Source organism: Nothobranchius furzeri, chromosome 3 (genome assembly GCF_043380555.1).
Source record: "Nothobranchius furzeri strain GRZ-AD chromosome 3, NfurGRZ-RIMD1, whole genome shotgun sequence".
NCBI classification, from domain to species: domain Eukaryota; kingdom Metazoa; phylum Chordata; class Actinopteri; order Cyprinodontiformes; family Nothobranchiidae; genus Nothobranchius; species Nothobranchius furzeri.
Genome location: NC_091743.1, coordinates 20,334,703 through 20,356,313, shown reverse-complemented (window position 1 = coordinate 20,356,313; position 21,611 = coordinate 20,334,703).

The following is a 21,611-nucleotide window of genomic DNA, read 5'->3' as shown; positions in this document are numbered from 1 at the left end:
GACATGTGGCAAGACACTCCTCGGGGCGCGTCTTGCTTGGGCCTCTCTCTTGGAGGCGCTCAGTCAGACCCAGTGTTGACATGTGGCAAGACGCTCCTAGGGGTGCGTCTTGCTTGGGCCTCTCTCCTGGAGGCGCTCAGTCAGACCGAGTGCTGACATGTGGCAAGACGCTCCTCGGGGCGCGTCTTGCTTGGGCCTCTCTCCTGGAGGCGCTCAGTCAGACCCAGTGGTGACTTTTGGCAAGACGCTCCTCGGGGCGCGTATTGCTTGGGCCTCTCTCCTGGAGGCCCTCTGTCAGACCCAGTGTTGACATGTGGCAGGACACTCCTCGGGGCACGTCTTGCTTAGGCTTCTCTCATGGAGGCCCTCAGTCAGACCCAGTGTTGACAAGTGTCAAGACGCTCCTCGGGGCGCGTCTTGCTTGGGCCTCTCTCCTGGAGGCGCTCAGTCAGACCGAGTGCTGACATGTGGCAAGACGCTCCCCGGGGCGCGTCTTGCTTGGGCCTCTCTCCTGGAGGCGCTCAGTCAGACCCAGTGGTGACATATGGCAAGACGCTCCTCGGGGCGCGTATTGCTTGGGCCTCTCTCCTGGAGGCCCTCTGTCAGACCCAGTGTTGACATGTGGCAGGACACTCCTCGGGGCGCGTCTTGCTTGGTCTTCTCTCATGGAGGCCCTCAGTCAGACCCATTGTTGAAAAGTGTCAAGACGCTCCTCGGGGCGCGTCTTGCTTGGGCCTCTCTCCTGGAGGCGCTCAGTCAGACCCATTGGTGACATGTGGCAAGACGCTCCTTGGGGCGCGTCTTGCTTGGGCCTCTCTCCTGGAGGCTCTCAGTCAGACCGAGTGGTGACATGTGGCAAGACGCTCCTCGGGGCGCATCTTGCTTGTGCCTCTCTCCTGGAGGCGCTCAGTCACACCGAGTGCTGACATGTGGCAAGACGCTCCTCGGGGTGCGTCTTGCTTGGGCCTCTCTCCTGGAGGCCCTCTGTCAGACCCAGTGTTGACATGTGGCAAGACGCTCCTCGGGGCGCTTCTTGCTCTGGCCTCTCTCCTGGAGGCCCTCAATCAGACCCAGTGTTGACACGTGGCAAGACACTCCTCGGGGCGTGTCTTGCTTGGGCCTCTCTCCTGGAGGCGCTCAGTCAGACCCAGTGTTGACATGTGGCAAGACGCTCCTCGGGGCGCGTCTTGCTTGGGCTGCTCTCCTGGAGTCCCTCAGTCAGACCCATTGTTGACATGTGGCAAGTTGCTCCTCGGGGCGCGTCTTGCTTGGGCCTCTCTCCTGGAGGCACTCAGTCAGACCGAGTGCTGACATAAGGCAAGACGCTCCTCGGGGTGCGTCTTGCTGGGGACTCTCTCCTGGAGGCGCTCAGTCAGACCCAGTGTTGACATGTGGCAAGACGCTCCTCGGGGCGCTTCTTGCTTGGGCCTCTCGCCTGGAGGTGCTCAGTCAGACCCAGTGTTGACATGTGTCAAGACGCTCCTCGGGGCGCGTCTTGCTTGGGCCTCTCTCCTGGAGGCGCTCAGTCAGACCCAGTGTTGACATGTGGCAAGACGCTCCTCGGGGCGCGTCTTGCTGGGGCCTCTCTCCTGGAGGCGCTCAGTCAGACCCATAGTTGACATGTGGCAAGACGCTCCTCGGGGCGCGTCTTGCTTAAGCCTCTCTCCTGGAGGCGCTCAGTCAGACCCAGTGTTGACATGTGGCAAGACGCTCCTCGGGGCGCGTCTTGCTTGGGCCTCTCTCCTGGAGGCTCTCAGTCAGACCCAGTGGTGACATGTGGCAAGACGCTCCTCTGGGCGCGTATTGCTTGGGCCTCTCTACTGGAAGCCCTCAATCAGACCCAGTGTTGACATGTGGCAAGACGCGCCTCGGGGCGCGTCTTGGTTGGGCCTCTCTACTGGAAGCCCTCAATCAGACCCAGTGTTGACACGTTGCAAGATGCTCCTCGGGGCGCGTCTTGCTTGTGCCTCTCTCCTGGAGGCGCTCAGTCAGACCCAGTGTTGACATGTGGCAAGACGCTCCTCGGGGCTCGTCTTGCTTGGGCCTCTCTCCTGGAGGCGCTCAGTCAGACTCAGTGGTGACATGTGGCAAGACGCTCCTCGGGGCGCGTCTTGCTTGGGCCTCTCTCCTGGAGGCGCTCAGTCAGACCCAGTGGTGACATGTGGCAAGACACTCCTCGGAGCGCGTCTTGCTTGGGCCTCTCTCCCGGAGGCCCTCTGTCAGACCCAGTGTTGTCATGTGTCAAGACGCTCCTCGGGGCGCGTCTTGCTTGGGCCTCTCTCCTGGAGGCGCTCAGTCAGACCGAGTGCTGACATGTGGCAAGACGCTCCTCGGGGCGCATCTTGCTTGGGCTTTTCTCCTGGAGGCGCTCAGTCAGATCCATTGTTGACATGTGGCAAGATGCTCCTCGGGGCGCGTCTTGCTTGGGCCTCTCTCCTGGAGGCCCTCTGTCAGACCCAGTGTTGACATGTGGCAAGACGCTCCTCGGGGCGCGTCTTGCTTGGGCCTCTCTCCTGGAGGCCCTCAATCAGACCCAGTGTTGACACGTGGCAAGACACTCCTCGGGGCGTGTCTTGCTTGGGCCTCTCTCCTGGAGGCGCTCAGTCAGACCCAGTGTTGACATGTGGCAAGACGCTCCTCGGGGCTCGTCTTGCTTGGGCCTCTCTCCTGGAGGCGCTCAGTCAGACTCAGTGGTGACATGTGGCAAGACGCTCCTCGGGGCGCGTCTTGCTTGGGCCTCTCTCCTGGAGGCGCTCAGTCAGACCCAGTGGTGACATATGGCAAGACGCTCCTTCGGGGCGCGTGTTGCTTGGGCTTCTCTCCTGGAGGCCCTCAGTCAGACCCATTGTTGACATGTTTCAAGACACTCCTCGGGGCGCGTCTTGCTTGGGCCTCTCTCCTGGAGGCGCTCAGTCAGACCCATTGTTGACATGTGGCAAGACGCTCCTCGGGGCGCTTCTTGCTTGGGCCTCTCTCATGGAGGCCCTCAGTCAGACCCAGTGTTGACAAGTGTCAAGACGCTCCTCGGGGCGCGTCTTGCTTGGGCCTCTCTCCTGGAGGCACTCAGTCAGACCCATTGTTGACATGTGGCAAGACGCTCCTCGGGGCGCGTCTTGCTTGGGCTTCTCTCCTGGAGTCCCTCAGTCAGACCCATTGTTGACAAGAGGCAAGACGCTCCTCGGGGCGCTTCTTGCTTGGGCCTCTCTCCTGGAGGCGCTCAGTCAGACCCAGTGTTGACATGTGGCAAGACGCTCCTCGGGGCACGTCTTGCTTGGGCCTCTCTCCTGGAGGCGCTCAGTCATACCCAGTTTTGACATGTGGCAAGACGCTCCTCGGGGCGCGTCTTGCTTGGGCCTCTCTCCTGGAGGCGCTCAGTCAGACCCAGTGTTGACATGTGGCAAGACGCTCCTCGGGGCGCGTCTTGCTTGGGCCTCTCTCCTGGAGGCGCTCAGTCAGACCCAGTGGTGACATGTGGCAAGACGCTCCTCGGGGCGCGTCTTACTTGGGCCTCTCTCCTGGAGGCGCTCAGTCAGACCCAGTGGTGACATGTGGCAAGACGCTCCTCGGGGCACGTATTGCTTGGGCCTCTCTCCTGGAGGCCCTCTGTCAGACCCAGTGTTGACATGTGGCAAGACGCTCCTCGGGGCTCGTCTTGCTTGGGCTTCTCTCATTGAGGCCCTCAGTCAGACCCAGTGTTGACATGTGTCAAGACGCTCTTCGGGGCGTGTCTTGCTTGGGCCTCTCTCCTGGAGGCGCTCAGTCAGACCCAGTGTTGACATGTGGCAAGACACTCCTCGGGGCGCGTCTTGCTTGGGCCTCTCTCCTGGAGGCCCTCTGTCAGACCCAGTGTTGACATGTGGCAAGACGCTCCTCGGGGCGCGTCTTGCTTGGGCCTCTCTCATGGAGGCCCTCAGTCAGACCCAGTGTTGACAAGTGTCAAGACGCTCCTCGGGGCGCGTCTTGCTTGGGCCTCATTCCTGGAGGCGCTCAGTCAGACCCATTGTTGACAATTGGCAAGACGCTCCTCGGGGCGCGTCTTGCTTGGGCTTCTCTCCTGGAGGCGCTCAGTCAGACCCAGTGTTGACATGTGGCAAGACGCTCCTCGGGGAACGTCTTGCTTGGGCTTCTCTCCTGGAGGCCCTCAGTCAGACCCAGTGTTGACAAGTGTCAAGACGCTCCTCGGGGCACGTCTTGCTTGGGCCTCTCTGCTGGAGGCGCTCAGTCAGACCGAGTGCTGACATGTGGCAGACCGCTCCTCGGTGCGCGTCTTGCTTGGGCCTCTCTCCTGGAGGCGCTCAGTCAGACCCAGTGGTGACATATGGCAAGACGCTCCTCGGGGCGCGTGTTGCGTGGGCCTTTCTCCTGGAGGCCCTCTGTCAGACCCAGTGTTGACATGTGGCAAGACACTCCTCGGGGCGCGACTTGCTTGGGCTTCTCTCCTGGAGGCCCTCAGTCAGACCCAGTGTTGACAAGTGTCAAGACGCTCCTCGGGGCACGTCTTTCTAGGGCCTCTCTCCTGGAGGCGCTCAGTCAGACCCATTGTTGACATGTGGCAAGACGCTCCTCGGGGCGCTTCTTGCTTGGGCCTCTCTCCTGGAGGCGCTCAGTCAGACCCAGTGTTGACATTTGGCAAGACGCTCCTCGGGGCGCGTCTTGCTTGGGCCTCTCTCCTGGAGGCGCTCAGTCAGACCCAGTGGTGACATATGGCAAGACGCTCCTCGGGGCGCGTCTTGCTTGGGCCTCTCTCCTGGAGGCCCTCTGTCAGACCCAGTGTTGACATGTGGCAAGACACTCCTCGGGGCGTGTCTTTCTTGGGCCTCTCTCCTGGAGGCCCTCTGTCAGACCCAGTGTTGACATGTGGCAAGACGCTCCTAGGGGTGCGTCTTGCTTGGCTCTCTCTCCTGGAGGCGCTCAGTCAGACCGAGTGCTGACATGTGGCAAGACGCTCCTCAGGGCGTGTCTTGCTTGGGCCTCTCTCCTGGAGGCGCTCAGTCAGACCCAGTGGTGACATATGGCAAGACGCTCCTCGGGGCGCATATTGCTTGGGCCTCTCTCCTGGAGGCCCTCTGTCAGACCCAGTGTTGACATGTGGCAAGACACTCCTCGGGGCACGTCTTGCTTGGGCTTCTCTCATGGAGGCCCTCTGTAAGACCCAGTGTTAACAAGTGTCAAGACACTCCTCGGGGAGCGTCTTGCTTGGGCCTCTCTCCTGGAGGCGCTCAGTCAGACCCAGTGGTGACATGTGGCATGACACTCCTCGGGGCGCGTCTTGCTTGGGCCTCTCTCCTGGAGGCCCTCTGTCAGACCCAGTGTTGACATGTAGCAAGACGCTTCTCTGTGCGCGTCTTGCTTGGGCCTCTCTCATGGAGGCCCTCAGTCAGACCCAGTGTTGACAAGTGTCAAGACGCTCCTCGGGGCGCGTCTTGCTTGGGCCTCTCTCCTGGAGGCGCTCAGTCAGACCCAGTGTTGACATGTGGCAAGACGCTCCTCGGTGCGCGTCTTACTTGGGCCTCTCTCCTGGAGGCGCTCAGTCAGACCCAGTGTTGACATGTGGCAAGACGCTCCTCGGGGCGCGTCTTAATTGGGCCTCTCTCCTGGAGGCTCTCAGTCAGACCCAGTGGTGACATGTGGCAAGACGCTCCTCGGGGCGCGTCTTGCTTGGGCCTCTCTCCTGGAGGCGCTCAGTCAGACCGAGTGCTGACATGTGGCAAGACGCTCCTCGGGGCGCGTCTTGCTTGGGCCTCTCTCCTGGAGGCGCTCAGTCAGACCCAGTGGTGACATGTGGCAAGACGCTCCTCGGGGCACGTCTTGCTTGGGCCTCTCTCCTGGAGGCCCTCAATCAGACCCAGTGTTGACACGTGGCAAGACGCTCCTCGGGGAGCGTCTTGCTTGGGCCTCTCTCCTGGAGGCGCTCAGTCAGACCCAGTGTTGACATGTGGCAAGACGCTCATCGGGGCGCGTCTTACTTGGGCCTCTCTCCTGGAGGCGCTCAGTCAAACCCAGTGTTGACATGTGGCAAGACGCTCCTCGGGGCGCGTCTTGCTTGGGCCTCTCTCCTGGAGGCGCTCAGTCAGACCGAGTGCTGACATGTGGCAAGACGCTCCTCGGGGCGCGTCTTGCTTGGGCCTCTCTCCTGGAGGCCCTCTGTCAGACCCAGTGTTGACATGTGGCAAGACGCTCCTCGGGGCGCGTCTTGCTTGGGCCTCTCTCCTGGAGGCCCTCAATCAGACCCAGTGGTGACATGTGGCAAGACACTCCTCGGGGCGAGTCTTGCTTGGGCCTCTCTCCTGGAGGCCCTCTGTCAGACCCAGTGTTGACATGTAGCAAGACGCTCCTCGGGGCGTGTCTTGCTTGGGCCTCTCTCATGGAGGCCCTCAGTCAGACCCAGTGTTGACAAGTGTCAAGACGCTCCTCGGGACGCTTCTTGCTTGGGCCTCTCTCCTGGAGGCACTCAGTCAGACCCATTGTTGACATGTGGCAAGATGCTCCTCGGGGCGCGTCTTGCTTGGGCTTCTCTCCTGGAGGCCCTCAGTCAGACCCATTGTTGACACGTGGTAAGACGCTCCTCGTGGCGCTTCATGCTTGGGCCTCTCTCCTGGAGGCGCTCAGTCAGACCCAGTTTTGACATGTGGCAAGATGCTCCTCGGGGCGCGTCTTGCTTGGCCCTCTCTCCTGGAGGCGCTCAGTCAGACCCAGTGGTGACATGTGGCAAGACGCTCCGCGCGGCGCGTCTTACTTGGGCCTCTCTCCTGGAGGCGCTCAGTCAAACCCAGTGGTGACATGGAGCAAGACACTCCTCGGGGCACGTATTGCCTGGGCCTCTCTCCTGGAGGCCCTCTGTCAGACCCAGTGTTGACATGTGGCAAGACGCTCCTCGGGGCGCTTCTTGCTTGGGCTTCTCTCATTGAGGCCCTCAGTCAGACCCAGTGTTGACATGTGTCAAGACGCTCCTCGGGGCGTGTCTTGCTTGGGCCTCTCTCCTGGAGGCGCTCAGTCAGACCCAGTGTTGACATGTGGCAAGACACTCCCCGGGGCGCGTCTTGCTTGGGCCTCTCTCCTGGAGGCCCTCTGTCAGACCCAGTGTTGACATGTGGCAAGACGCTCCTCGGGGCGCGTCTTGCCTGGGCCTCTCTCATGGAGGCCCTCAGTCAGACCCAGTGTTGACAAGTGTCAAGACGCTCCTCGGGGCGCGTCTTGCTTGGGCCTCATTCCTGGAGGCGCTCAGTCAGACCCATTGTTGACATGTGGCAAGACGCTCCTCGGGGCGCGTCTTGCTTGGGCCTCATTCCTGGAGGCGCTCAGTCAGACCCATTGTTGACATGTGGCAAGACGCTCCTCGGGGCGCGTCTTGCTTGGGCTTCTCTCCTGGAGGCCCTCAGTCAGACCCATTGTTGACATGTGGCAAGATGCTCCTCGGTTGCGCTTCTTGCTTGGGCCTCTCTCCTGGAGGCGCTCAGTCAGACCCAGTGTTGACATGTGGCACGACGCTCCTCGGGGCGCGTCTTACTTGGGCCTCTCTCCTGGAGGCCCTCTGTCAGACCCAGTGTTGACATGTGGCATGACGCTCCTAGGGGCGCGTCTTGCTTGGCTCTCTCTCCTGGAGGCGCTCAGTCAGACCGAGTGCTGACATGTGGCAAGACGCTCCTCGGGGCGCGTCTTGCTTGGGCCTCTCTCCTGGAGGCGCTCAGTCAGACCCAGTGGTGACGTATGGCAAGACGCTCCTCGGGGCGCGTATTGCTTGGGCCTCTCTCCTGGAGGCCCTCTGTCAGACCCAGTGTTGACATGTAACAAGACACTCCTCGGGGCGCGTTTTGCTTGGGCTTCTCTCATGGAGGCCCTCAGTCAGACCCAGTGTTGACAAGTGTCAAGACACTCCTCGGGGCGCGTCTTGCTTGGGCCTCTCTCCTGGAGGCGCTCAGTCAGACCCATTGTTGACATGTGGCAAGACGCTCCTCGGGGCGCGTCTTGCTTGGGCTTCTCTCCTGGAGGCCCTCAGTCAGACCCATTTTTGACATGTGGCAAGACGCTCCTCGGGGCGCTTCTTGCTTGGGCCTCTCTCCTGGAGGCGCTCAGTCAGGCCCAGTGTTGACATGTGGCAAGACTCTCCTCGGGGCGCTTCTTGCTTGGGCCTCTCTCCTGGAGGCGCTCAGTCAGACCAAGTGTTGACATGTGGCAAGACGCTCCTCGGGGCACGTCTTGCTTGGGCCTCTCTCCTGGAAGCGCTCAGTCAGACCCAGTGTTGACATGTGGCAAGACGCTCCTCGGGGCGCGTCTTACTTGGGCCTCTCTCCTGGAGGCGCTCAGTCAGACCGAGTGTTGACATGTGGCAAGACGCTCCTCGGGGCGCGTCTTGCTTGGGCCTCTCTCCTGGAGGCTCTCAGTCAGACCCAGTGGTGACATGTGGCAAGACGCTCCTCGGGGCGCGTCTTGCTTGGCTCTCTCTCCTGGAGGCGCTCAGTCAGACCGAGTGCTGACATGTGGCAAGACGCTCCTCGGGGCTCGTCTTGCTTGGGCCTCTCTCCTGGAGGCGCTCAGTCAGACCCAGTGGTGACATATGGCAAGATGCTTCTCGGGGCGCGTATTGCTTGGGCCTCTCTCCTGGAGGCCCTCTGTCAGACCCAGTGTTGACATGTGGCAAGACACTCCTCGGGGCGCGTCTTGCTTGGGCTTCTCTCATGGAGGCCCTCAGTCAGACCCAGTGTTGACAAGTGTCAAGACACTCCTCGGGGCGCGTCTTGCTTGGGCCTCTCTCCTGGAGGCGCTCAGTCAGACCCATTGTTGACATGTGGCAAGACGCTCCTCGGGGCGCGTCTTGCTTGGGCCTCTCTCCTGGAGGCGCTCAGTCAGACCCAGTGGTGACATGTGGCAAGACGCTCCTAGGTGCACGTATTGCTTGGGCCTCTCTCCTGGAGGCGCTCAGTCAGACCCAGTGGTGACGTATGGCAAGATGCTCCTCGGGGCGCGTATTGCTTGGGCCTCTCTCCTGGAGGCCCTCTGTCAGACCCAGTGTTGACATGTAACAAGACACTCCTCGGGGCGCGTTTTGCTTGGGCTTCTCTCATGGAGGCCCTCAGTCAGACCCAGTGTTGACAAGTGTCAAGACACTCCTCGGGGCGCGTCTTGCTTGGGCCTCTCTCCTGGAGGCGCTCAGTCAGACCCATTGTTGACATGTGGCAAGACGCTCCTCGGGGCGCGTCTTGCTTGGGCTTCTCTCCTGGAGGCCCTCAGTCAGACCCATTGTTGACATGTGGCAAGACGCTCCTCGGGGCGCTTCTTGCTTGGGCCTCTCTCCTGGAGGCGCTCAGTCAGGCCCAGTGTTGACATGTGGCAAGACTCTCCTCGGGGCGCTTCTTGCTTGGGCCTCTCTCCTGGAGGCGCTCAGTCAGACCCAGTGTTGACATGTGGCAAGACGCTCCTCGGGGCACGTCTTGCTTGGGCCTCTCTCCTGGAAGCGCTCAGTCAGACCCAGTGTTGACATGTGGCAAGACGCTCCTCGGGGCGCGTCTTACTTGGGCCTCTCTCCTGGAGGCGCTCAGTCAGACCCAGTGTTGACATGTGGCAAGACGCTCCTCGGGGCGCGTCTTGCTTGGGCCTCTCTCCTGGAGGCTCTCAGTCAGACCCAGTGGTGACATGTGGCAAGACGCTCCTCGGGGCGCGTCTTGCTTGGCTCTCTCTCCTGGAGGCGCTCAGTCAGACCGAGTGCTGACATGTGGCAAGACGCTCCTCGGGGCGCGTCTTGCTTGGGCCTCTCTCCTGGAGGCGCTCAGTCAGACCCAGTGGTGACATATGGCAAGACGCTCCTCGGGGCGCGTATTGCTTGGGCCTCTCTCCTGGAGGCCCTCTGTCAGACCCAGTGTTGACATGTGGCAAGACACTCCTCGGGGCGCGTCTTGCTTGGGCTTCTCTCATGGAGGCCCTCAGTCAGACCCAGTGTTGACAAGTGTCAAGACACTCCTCGGGGCGCGTCTTGCTTGGGCCTCTCTCCTGGAGGCCCTCTGTCAGACCCAGTGTTGACATGTAGCAAGACGCTTCTCTGTGCGCGTCTTGCTTGGGCCTCTCTCATGGAGGCCCTCAGTCAGACCCAGTGTTGACAAGTGTCAAGACGCTCCTCGGGGCGCGTCTTGCTTGGGCCTCTCTCCTGGAGGCGCTCAGTCAGACCCAGTGTTGACATGTGGCAAGACGCTCCTCGGTGCGCGTCTTACTTGGGCCTCTCTCCTGGAGGCGCTCAGTCAGACCCAGTGTTGACATGTGGCAAGACGCTCCTCGGGGCGCGTCTTAATTGGGCCTCTCTCCTGGAGGCTCTCAGTCAGACCCAGTGGTGACATGTGGCAAGACGCTCCTCGGGGCGCGTCTTGCTTGGGCCTCTCTCCTGGAGGCGCTCAGTCAGACCGAGTGCTGACATGTGGCAAGACGCTCCTCGGGGCGCGTCTTGCTTGGGCCTCTCTCCTGGAGGCGCTCAGTCAGACCCAGTGGTGACATGTGGCAAGACGCTCCTCGGGGCACGTCTTGCTTGGGCCTCTCTCCTGGAGGCCCTCAATCAGACCCAGTGTTGACACGTGGCAAGACGCTCCTCGGGGAGCGTCTTGCTTGGGCCTCTCTCCTGGAGGCGCTCAGTCAGACCCAGTGTTGACACGTGGCAAGACGCTCATCGGGGCGCGTCTTACTTGGGCCTCTCTCCTGGAGGCGCTCAGTCAAACCCAGTGTTGACATGTGGCAAGACGCTCCTCGGGGCGCGTCTTGCTTGGGCCTCTCTCCTGGAGGCGCTCAGTCAGACCGAGTGCTGACATGTGGCAAGACGCTCCTCGGGGCGCGTCTTGCTTGGGCCTCTCTCCTGGAGGCCCTCTGTCAGACCCAGTGTTGACATGTGGCAAGACGCTCCTCGGGGCGCGTCTTGCTTGGGCCTCTCTCCTGGAGGCCCTCAATCAGACCCAGTGGTGACATGTGGCAAGACACTCCTCGGGGCGAGTCTTGCTTGGGCCTCTCTCCTGGAGGCCCTCTGTCAGACCCAGTGTTGACATGTAGCAAGACGCTCCTCGGGGCGTGTCTTGCTTGGGCCTCTCTCATGGAGGCCCTCAGTCAGACCCAGTGTTGACAAGTGTCAAGACGCTCCTCGGGACGCTTCTTGCTTGGGCCTCTCTCCTGGAGGCACTCAGTCAGACCCATTGTTGACATGTGGCAAGATGCTCCTCGGGGCGCGTCTTGCTTGGGCTTCTTTCCTGGAGGCCCTCAGTCAGACCCATTGTTGACACGTGGCAAGACGCTCCTCGGGGCGCGTCTTGCTTGGCCCTCTCTCCTGGAGGCGCTCAGTCAGACCCAGTGGTGACATGTGGCAAGACGCTCCGCGCGGCGCGTCTTACTTGGGCCTCTCTCCTGGAGGCGCTCAGTCAAACCCAGTGGTGACATGGAGCAAGACGCTCCTCGGGGCACGTATTGCTTGGGCCTCTCTCCTGGAGGCCCTCTGTCAGACCCAGTGTTGACATGTGGCAAGACGCTCCTCGGGGCGCTTCTTGCTTGGGCTTCTCTCATTGAGGCCCTCAGTCAGACCCAGTGTTGACATGTGTCAAGACGCTCCTCGGGGCGTGTCTTGCTTGGGCCTCTCTCCTGGAGGCGCTCAGTCAGACCCAGTGTTGACATGTGGCAAGACACTCCCCGGGGCGCGTCTTGCTTGGGCCTCTCTCCTGGAGGCCCTCTGTCAGACCCAGTGTTGACATGTGGCAAGACGCTCCTCGGGGCGCGTCTTGCCTGGGCCTCTCTCATGGAGGCCCTCAGTCAGACCCAGTGTTGACAAGTGTCAAGACGCTCCTCGGGGCGCGTCTTGCTTGGGCCTCATTCCTGGAGGCGCTCAGTAAGACCCATTGTTGACATGTGGCAAGACGCTCCTCGGGGCGCGTCTTGCTTGGGCCTCATTCCTGGAGGCGCTCAGTCAGACCCATTGTGACATGTGGCAAGACGCTCCTCGGGGCGCGTCTTGCTTGGGCTTCTCTCCTGGAGGCCCTCAGTCAGACCCATTGTTGACATGTGGCAAGACGCTCCTCGGGGCGCTTCTTGCTTGGGCCTCTCTCCTGGAGGCGCTCAGTCAGACCCAGTGTTGACATGTGGCACGACGCTCCTCGGGGCGCGTCTTACTTGGGCCTCTCTCCTGGAGGCCCTCTGTCAGACCCAGTGTTGACATGTGGCATGACGCTCCTAGGGGCGCGTCTTGCTTGGCTCTCTCTCCTGGAGGCGCTCAGTCAGACCGAGTGCTGACATGTGGCAAGACGCTCCACGGGGCGCGTCTTGCTTGGGCCTCTCTCCTGGAGGCGCTCAGTCAGACCCAGTGGTGACGTATGGCAAGACGCTCCTCGGGGCGCGTATTGCTTGGGCCTCTCTCCTGGAGGCCCTCTGTCAGACCCAGTGTTGACATGTAACAAGACACTCCTCGGGGCGCGTTTTGCTTGGGCTTCTCTCATGGAGGCCCTCAGTCAGACCCAGTGTTGACAAGTGTCAAGACACTCCTCGGGGCGCGTCTTGCTTGGGCCTCTCTCCTGGAGGCGCTCAGTCAGACCCATTGTTGACATGTGGCAAGACGCTCCTCGGGGCGCGTCTTGCTTGGGCTTCTCTCCTGGAGGCCCTCAGTCAGACCCATTGTTGACATGTGGCAAGACGCTCCTCGGGGCGCTTCTTGCTTGGGCCTCTCTCCTGGAGGCGCTCAGTCAGGCCCAGTGTTGACATGTGGCAAGACTCTCCTCGGGGCGCTTCTTGCTTGGGCCTCATTCCTGGAGGCGCTCAGTCAGACCAAGTGTTGACATGTGGCAAGACGCTCCTCGGGGCACGTCTTGCTTGGGCCTCTCTCCTGGAAGCGCTCAGTCAGACCCAGTGTTGACATGTGGCAAGACGCTCCTCGGGGCGCGTCTTACTTGGGCCTCTCTCCTGGAGGCGCTCAGTCAGACCCAGTGTTGACATGTGGCAAGACGCTCCTCGGGGCGCGTCTTGCTTGGGCCTCTCTCCTGGAGGCTCTCAGTCAGACCCAGTGGTGACATGTGGCAAGACGCTCCTCGGGGCGCGTCTTGCTTGGCTCTCTCTCCTGGAGGCGCTCAGTCAGACCGAGTGCTGACATGTGGCAAGACGCTCCTCGGGGCTCGTCTTGCTTGGGCCTCTCTCCTGGAGGCGCTCAGTCAGACCCAGTGGTGACATATGGCAAGATGCTTCTCGGGGCGCGTATTGCTTGGGCCTCTCTCCTGGAGGCCCTCTGTCAGACCCAGTGTTGACATGTGGCAAGACACTCCTCGGGGCGCGTCCTGCTTTGGCTTCTCTCATGGAGGCCCTCAGTCAGACCCAGTGTTGACAAGTGTCAAGACACTCCTCGGGGCGCGTCTTGCTTGGGCCTCTCTCCTGGAGGCGCTCAGTCAGACCCATTGTTGACATGTGGCAAGACGCTCCTCGGGGCGCGTCTTGCTTGGGCCTCTCTCCTGGAGGCGCTCAGTCAGACCCAGTGGTGACATGTGGCAAGACGCTCCTCGGTGCACGTATTGCTTGGGCCTCTCTCCTGGAGGCGCTCAGTCAGACCCAGTGGTGACGTATGGCAAGACGCTCCTCGGGGCGCGTATTGCTTGGGCCTCTCTCCTGGAGGCCCTCTGTCAGACCCAGTGTTGACATGTAACAAGACACTCCTCGGGGCGCGTTTTGCTTGGGCTTCTCTCATGGAGGCCCTCAGTCAGACCCAGTGTTGACAAGTGTCAAGACACTCCTCGGGGCGCGTCTTGCTTGGGCCTCTCTCCTGGAGGCGCTCAGTCAGACCCATTGTTGACATGTGGCAAGACGCTCCTCGGGGCGCGTCTTGCTTGGGCTTCTCTCCTGGAGGCCCTCAGTCAGACCCATTGTTGACATGTGGCAAGACGCTCCTCGGGGCGCTTCTTGCTTGGGCCTCTCTCCTGGAGGCGCTCAGTCAGGCCCAGTGTTGACATGTGGCAAGACGCTCCTCGGGGCACGTCTTGCTTGGGCCTCTCTCCTGGAAGCGCTCAGTCAGACCCAGTGTTGACATGTGGCAAGACGCTCCTCGGGGCGCGTCTTGCTTGGGCCTCTCTCCTGGAGGCGCTCAGTCAGACCCAGTGTTGACATGTGGCAAGACGCTCCTCGGGGCGCGTCTTGCTTGGGCCTCTCTCCTGGAGGCGCTCAGTCAGACCCAGTGTTGACATGTGGCAAGACGCTCCTCGGGGCGCGTCTTGCTTGGGCCTCTCTCCTGGAGGCGCTCAGTCAGACCCAGTGTTGACATGTGGCAAGACGCTCCTCGGGGCGCGTCTTGCTTGGCTCTCTCTCCTGGAGGCGCTCAGTCAGACCGAGTGCTGACATGTGGCAAGACGCTCCTCGGGGCGCGTCTTGCTTGGGCCTCTCTCCTGGAGGCGCTCAGTCAGACCCAGTGGTGACATATGGCAAGACACTCCTCGGGGCGCGTCTTGCTTGGGCTTCTCTCATGGAGGCCCTCAGTCATACCCAGTGTTGACAAGTGTCAAGACACTCCTCGGGGCGCGTCTTGCTTGGGCCTCTCTCCTGGAGGCGCTCAGTCAGACCCATTGTTGACATGTGGCAAGACGCTCCTCGCGGCGCGTCTTGCTTGGGCCTCTCTCCTGGAGGCGCTCAGTCAGACCCAGTGGTGACATGTGGCAAGACGCTCCTCGGTGCACGTATTGCTTGGGCCTCTCTCCTGGAGGCCCTCTGTCAGACCCAGTGTTGACATGTGGCAAGACGCTCCTCGGGGCGCATCTTGCTTGGGCTTCTCTCATTGAGGCCCTCAGTCAGACCCAGTGTTGACATGTGTCAAGACTCTCCTCGGGGCGTGTCTTGCTTGGGCCTCTCTCCTGGAGGCACTCAGTCAGACCAAGTGTTGACATGTGGCAAGACACTCCTCGGGGCGCGTCTTGCTTGGGCCTCTCTCCTGGAGGTCCTCTGTCTGACCCAGTGTTGACATGTGGCAAGACGCTCCTCGGGGCGCGTCTTACTTGGGCCTCTCTCCTGGAGGCCCTCTGTCAGACCCAGTGTTGACATGTGGCATGCCGCTCCTAGGGGCGCGTCTTGCTTGGCTCTCTCTCCTGGAGGCGCTCAGTCAGACCGAGTGCTGACATGTGGCAAGACGCTCCTCGGGGCGCGTATTGCTTGGGCCTCTCTCCTGGAGGCCCTCTGTCAGACCCAGTGTTGACATGTAACAAGACACTCCTCGGGGCGCGTCTTGCTTGGGCTTCTCTCATGGAGGCCCTCAGTCAGACCCAGTGTTGACAAGTGTCAAGACACTCCTCGGGGCGCGTCTTGCTTGGGCCTCTCTCCTGGAGGCGCTCAGTCAGACCCATTGTTGACATGTGGCAAGACGCTCCTCGGGGCGCGTCTTGCTTGGGCTTCTCTCCTGGAGGCCCTCAGTCAGACTCATTGTTGACATGTGGCAAGACGCTCCTCGGGGCGCTTCTTGCTTGGGCCTCTCTCCTGGAGGTGCTCAGTCAGGCCCAGTGTTGACATGTGGCAAGACTCTCCTCGGGGCGCTTCTTGCTTGGGCCTCTCTCCTGGAGGCGCTCAGTCAGACCCAGTGTTGACATGTGGCAAGACGCTCCTCGGGGCACGTCTTGCTTGGGCCTCTCTCCTGGAAGCGCTCAGTCAGACCCAGTGTTGACATGTGGCAAGACGCTCCTCGGGGCGCGTCTTACTTGGGCCTCTCTCCTGGAGGCGCTCAGTCAGACCGAGTGCTGACATGTGGCAAGACGCTTCTCGGGGCGCGTCTTGCTTGGGCCTCTCTCCTGGAGGCGCTCAGTCAGACCCAGTGGTGACATATGGCAAGACGCTCCTCGGGGCGCGTATTGCTTGGGCCTCTCTCCTGGAGGCCCTCTGTCAGACCCAGTGTTGACATGTGGCAAGACACTCCTCGGGGCGCGTCTTGCTTGGGCTTCTCTCATGGAGGCCCTCAGTCAGACCCAGTGTTGACAAGTGTCAAGACACTCCTCGGGGCGCGTCTTGCTTGGGCCTCTCTCCTGGAGGCGCTCAGTCAGACCCATTGTTGACATGTGGCAAGACGCTCCTCGGGGCGCGTCTTGCTTGGGCCTCTCTCCTGGAGGCGCTCAGTCAGACCCAGTGGTGACATGTGTCAAGACGCTCCTCGGGGCGTGTCTTGCTTCGGCCTCTCTCATGGAGGCCCTCAGTCAGACCCAGTGCTGACAAGTGTCAAGACGCTCCTCGGGGCGCGTTTTGCTTGGGCCTCTCTCCTGGAGGCGCTCAGTCAGACCCATTGTTGACATGTGGCAAGACTCTCCTCGGGGCGCGTCTTGCTTGGGCTTCTCTCCTGGAGGCCCTCTGTCAGACCCAGTGTTGACATGTGGCAAGACGCTCCAAGGGGCGCGTCTTGCTTGGGCCTCTCTCCTGGAGGCCCTCTGTCAGACCCAGTGTTGACATGTGGCAAGACGCTCCTCGGGGCGCGTCTTGCTTGGGCCTCTCTCCTGGAGGCGCTCAGTTAGACCCAGTGGTGACGTATGGCAAGACGCTCCTCGGGGCGCGTATTGCTTGGGCCTTTCTCCTGGAGGCCCTCTGTCAGACCCAGTGTTGACATGTAACAAGACACTCCTCGGGGCGCGTCTTGCTTGGGCTTCTCTCCTGGAGGCGCTCAGTCAGACCCAGTGTTGACATGTGGCAAGACGCTCCTCGGGGCGCGTCTTACTTGGGCCTCTCTCCTGGAGGCGCTCAGTCAGACCCAGTGTTGACATGTGGCAAGACACTCCTCGGGGCGCGTCTTGCTTGGGCCTCTCTCCTGGAGGTCCTCTGTCTGACCCAGTGTTGACATGTGGCAAGACGCTCCTCGGGGCGCGTCTTACTTGGGCCTCTCTCCTGGAGGCCCTCTGTCAGACCCAGTGTTGACATGTGGCATGCCGCTCCTAGGGGCGCGTCTTGCTTGGCTCTCTCTCCTGGAGGCGCTCAGTCAGACCGAGTGCTGACATGTGGCAAGACGCTCCTCGGGGCGCGTATTGCTTGGGCCTCTCTCCTGGAGGCCCTCTGTCAGACCCAGTGTTGACATGTATCAAGACACTCCTCGGGGCGCGTCTTGCTTGGGCTTCTCTCATGGAGGCCCTCAGTCAGACCCAGTGTTGACAAGTGTCAAGACACTCCTCGGGGCGCGTCTTGCTTGGGCTTCTCTCCTGGAGGCCCTCAGTCAGACTCATTGTTGACATGTGGCAAGACGCTCCTCGGGGCGCTTCTTGCTTGGGCCTCTCTCCTGGAGGTGCTCAGTCAGGCCCAGTGTTGACATGTGGCAAGACTCTCCTCGGGGCGCTTCTTGCTTGGGCCTCTCTCCTGGAGGCGCTCAGTCAGACCCATTGTTGACATGTGGCAAGACGCTCCTCGGGGCGCGTCTTGCTTGGGCTTCTCTCCTGGAGGCCCTCAGTCAGACTCATTGTTGACATGTGGCAAGACGCTCCTCGGGGCGCTTCTTGCTTGGGCCTCTCTCCTGGAGGTGCTCAGTCAGGCCCAGTGTTGACATGTGGCAAGACTCTCCTCGGGGCGCTTCTTGCTTGGGCCTCTCTCCTGGAGGCGCTCAGTCAGACCCAGTGTTGACATGTGGCAAGACGCTCCTCGGGGCACGTCTTGCTTGGGCCTCTCTCCTGGAAGCGCTCAGTCAGACCCAGTGTTGACATGTGGCAAGACGCTCCTCGGGGCGCGTCTTACTTGGGCCTCTCTCCTGGAGGCGCTCAGTCAGACCGAGTGCTGACATGTGGCAAGACGCTCCTCGGGGCGCGTCTTGCTTGGGCCTCTCTCCTGGAGGCGCTCAGTCAGACCCAGTGGTGACATATGGCAAGACGCTCCTCGGGGCGCGTATTGCTTGGGCCTCTCTCCTGGAGGCCCTCTGTCAGACCCAGTGTTGACATGTGGCAAGACACTCCTCGGGGCGCGTCTTGCTTGGGCTTCTCTCATGGAGGCCCTCAGTCAGACCCAGTGTTGACAAGTGTCAAGACACTCCTCGGGGCGCGTCTTGCTTGGGCCTCTCTCCTGGAGGCGCTCAGTCAGACCCATTGTTGACATGTGGCAAGACGCTCCTCGGGGCGCGTCTTGCTTGGGCCTCTCTCCTGGAGGCGCTCAGTCAGACCCAGTGGTGACATGTGTCAAGACGCTCCTCGGGGCGTGTCTTGCTTCGGCCTCTCTCATGGAGGCCCTCAGTCAGACCCAGTGCTGACAAGTGTCAAGACGCTCCTCGGGGCGCGTTTTGCTTGGGCCTCTCTCCTGGAGGCGCTCAGTCAGACCCATTGTTGACATGTGGCAAGACTCTCCTCGGGGCGCGTCTTGCTTGGGCTTCTCTCCTGGAGGCCCTCTGTCAGACCCAGTGTTGACATGTGGCAAGACGCTCCAAGGGGCGCGTCTTGCTTGGGCCTCTCTCCTGGAGGCCCTCTGTCAGACCCAGTGTTGACATGTGGCAAGACGCTCCTCGGGGCGCGTCTTGCTTGGGCCTCTCTCCTGGAGGCGCTCAGTTAGACCCAGTGGTGACGTATGGCAAGACGCTCCTCGGGGCGCGTATTGCTTGGGCCTTTCTCCTGGAGGCCCTCTGTCAGACCCAGTGTTGACATGTAACAAGACACTCCTCGGGGCGCGTCTTGCTTGGGCTTCTCTCCTGGAGGCGCTCAGTCAGACCCAGTGTTGACATGTGGCAAGACGCTCCTCGGGGCGCGTCTTACTTGGGCCTCTCTCCTGGAGGCGCTCAGTCAGACCCAGTGTTGACATGTGGCAAGACACTCCTCGGGGCGCGTCTTGCTTGGGCCTCTCTCCTGGAGGCCCTCTGTCAGACCCAGTGTTGACATGTGGCAAGACGCTCCTAGGGGCGCGTCTTGCTTGGCTCTCTCTCCTGGAGGCGCTTAATCAGACCGAGTGCTGACATGTGGCAAGACGCTCCTCGGGGCGCGTCTTGCTTGGGCCTCTCTCCTGGAGGCGCTCAGTCAGACCCAGTGGTGATGTATGGCAAGACGCTCCTCGGGGCGCGTATTGCTTGGGCCTCTCTCCTGGAGGCGCTCAGTCAGACCCAGTTTTGACATGTGGCAAGATGCTCCTCGGGGCGCGTCTTGCTTGGCCCTCTCTCCTGGAGGCGCTCAGTCAGACCCAGTGGTGACATGTGGCAAGACGCTCCGCGCGGCGCGTCTTACTTGGGCCTCTCTCCTGGAGGCGCTCAGTCAAACCCAGTGGTGACATGGAGCAAGACGCTCCTCGGGGCACGTATTGCTTGGGCCTCTCTCCTGGAGGCCCTCTGTCAGACCCAGTGTTGACATGTGGCAAGACGCTCCTCGGGGCGCTTCTTGCTTGGGCTTCTCTCATTGAGGCCCTCAGTCAGACCCAGTGTTGACATGTGGCAAGACGCTCCTCGGGGCGCGTCTTGCTTGGCTCTCTCTCCTGGAGGCGCTCAGTCAGACCGAGTGCTGACATGTGGCAAGACGCTCCTCGGGGCTCGTCTTGCTTGGGCCTCTCTCCTGGAGGCGCTCAGTCAGACCCAGTGGTGACATATGGCAAGATGCTCCTCGGGGCGCGTATTGCTTGGGCCTCTCTCCTGGAGGCCCTCTGTCAGACCCAGTGTTGACATGTGGCAAGACACTCCTCGGGGCGCGTCTTGCTTGGGCTTCTCTCATGGAGGCCCTCAGTCAGACCCAGTGTTGACAAGTGTCAAGACACTCCTCGGGGCGCGTCTTGCTTGGGCCTCTCTCCTGGAGGCGCTCAGTCAGACCCATTGTTGACATGTGGCAAGACGCTCCTCGGGGCGCGTCTTGCTTGGGCCTCTCTCCTGGAGGCGCTCAGTCAGACCCAGTGGTGACATGTGGCAAGACGCTCCTCGGTGCACGTATTGCTTGGGCCTCTCTCCTGGAGGCGCTCAGTCAGACCCAGTGGTGACGTATGGCAAGACGCTCCTCGGGGCGCGTATTGCTTGGGCCTCTCTCCTGGAGGCCCTCTGTCAGACCCAGTGTTGACATGTAACAAGACACTCCTCGGGGCGCGTTTTGCTTGGGCTTCTCTCATGGAGGCCCTCAGTCAGACCCAGTGTTGACAAGTGTCAAGACACTCCTCGGGGTGCGTCTTGCTTGGGCCTCTCTCCTGGAGGCGCTCAGTCAGACCCATTGTTGACATGTGGCAAGACGCTCCTCTGGGCGCGTCTTGCTTGGGCTTCTCTCCTGGAGGCCCTCAGTCAGACCCATTGTTGACATGTGGCAAGACGCTCCTCGGGGCGCTTCTTGCTTGGGCCTCTCTCCTGGAGGCGCTCAGTCAGGCCCAGTGTTGACATGTGGCAAGACTCTCCTCGGGGCGCGTCTTGCTTGGGCCTCTCTCATGGAGGCCCTCAGTCAGACCCAGTGTTGACAAGTGTCAAGACGCTCCTCGGGGCGCGTCTTGCTTGGGCCTCATTCCTGGAGGCGCTCAGTCAGACCCATTGTTGACATGTGGCAAGACGCTCCTCGGGGCACGTCTTGCTTGGGCCTCATTCCTGGAGGCGCTCAGTCAGACCCATTGTTGACATGTGGCAAGACGCTCCTCGGGGCGCGTCTTGCTTGGGCTTCTCTCCTGGAGGCCCTCAGTCAGACCCATTGTTGACATGTGGCAAGACGCTCCTCGGGGCGCTTCTTGCTTGGGCCTCTCTCCTGGAGGCGCTCAGTCAGACCCAGTGTTGACATGTGGCACGACGCTCCTCGGGGTGCGTCTTACTTGGGCCTCTCTCCTGGAGGCCCTCTGTCAGACCCAGTGTTGACATGTGGCATGACGCTCCTAGGGGCGCGTCTTGCTTGGCTCTCTCTCCTGGAGGCGCTCAGTCAGACCGAGTGCTGACATGTGGCAAGACGCTCCTCGGGGCGCGTCTTGCTTGGGCCTCTCTCCTGGAGGCGCTCAGTCAGACCCAGTGGTGACGTATGGCAAGACGCTCCTCGGGGCGCGTATTGCTTGGGCCTCTCTCCTGGAGGCCCTCTGTCAGACCCAGTGTTGACATGTAACAAGACACTCCTCGGGGCACGTTTTGCTTGGGCTTCTCTCATGGAGGCCCTCAGTCAGACCCAGTGTTGACAAGTGTCAAGACACTCCTCGGGGCGCGTCTTGCTTGGGCCTCTCTCCTGGAGGCGCTCAGTCAGACCCATTGTTGACATGTGGCAAGACGCTCCTCGGGGCGCGTCTTGCTTGGGCTTCTCTCCTGGAGGCCCTCAGTCAGACCCATTGTTGACATGTGGCAAGACGCTCCTCGGGGCGCTTCTTGCTTGGGCCTCTCTCCTGGAGGCGCTCAGTCAGGCCCAGTGTTGACATGTGGCAAGACTCTCCTCGGGGCGCTTCTTGCTTGGGCCTCTCTCCTGGAGGCGCTCAGTCAGACCCAGTGTTGACATGTGGCAAGACGCTCCTCGGGGCACGTCTTGCTTGGGCCTCTCTCCTGGAGGCGCTCAGTCAGACCCAGTGTTGACATGTGGCAAGACGCTCCTCGGGGCGCGTCTTGCTTGGGCCTCTCTCCTGGAGGCTCTCAGTCAGACCCAGTGGTGACATGTGGCAAGACGCTCCTCGGGGCGCGTCTTGCTTGGCTCTCTCTCCTGGAGGCGCTCAGTCAGACCGAGTGCTGACATGTGGCAAGACGCTCCTCGGGGCGCGTCTTGCTTGGGCCTCTCTCC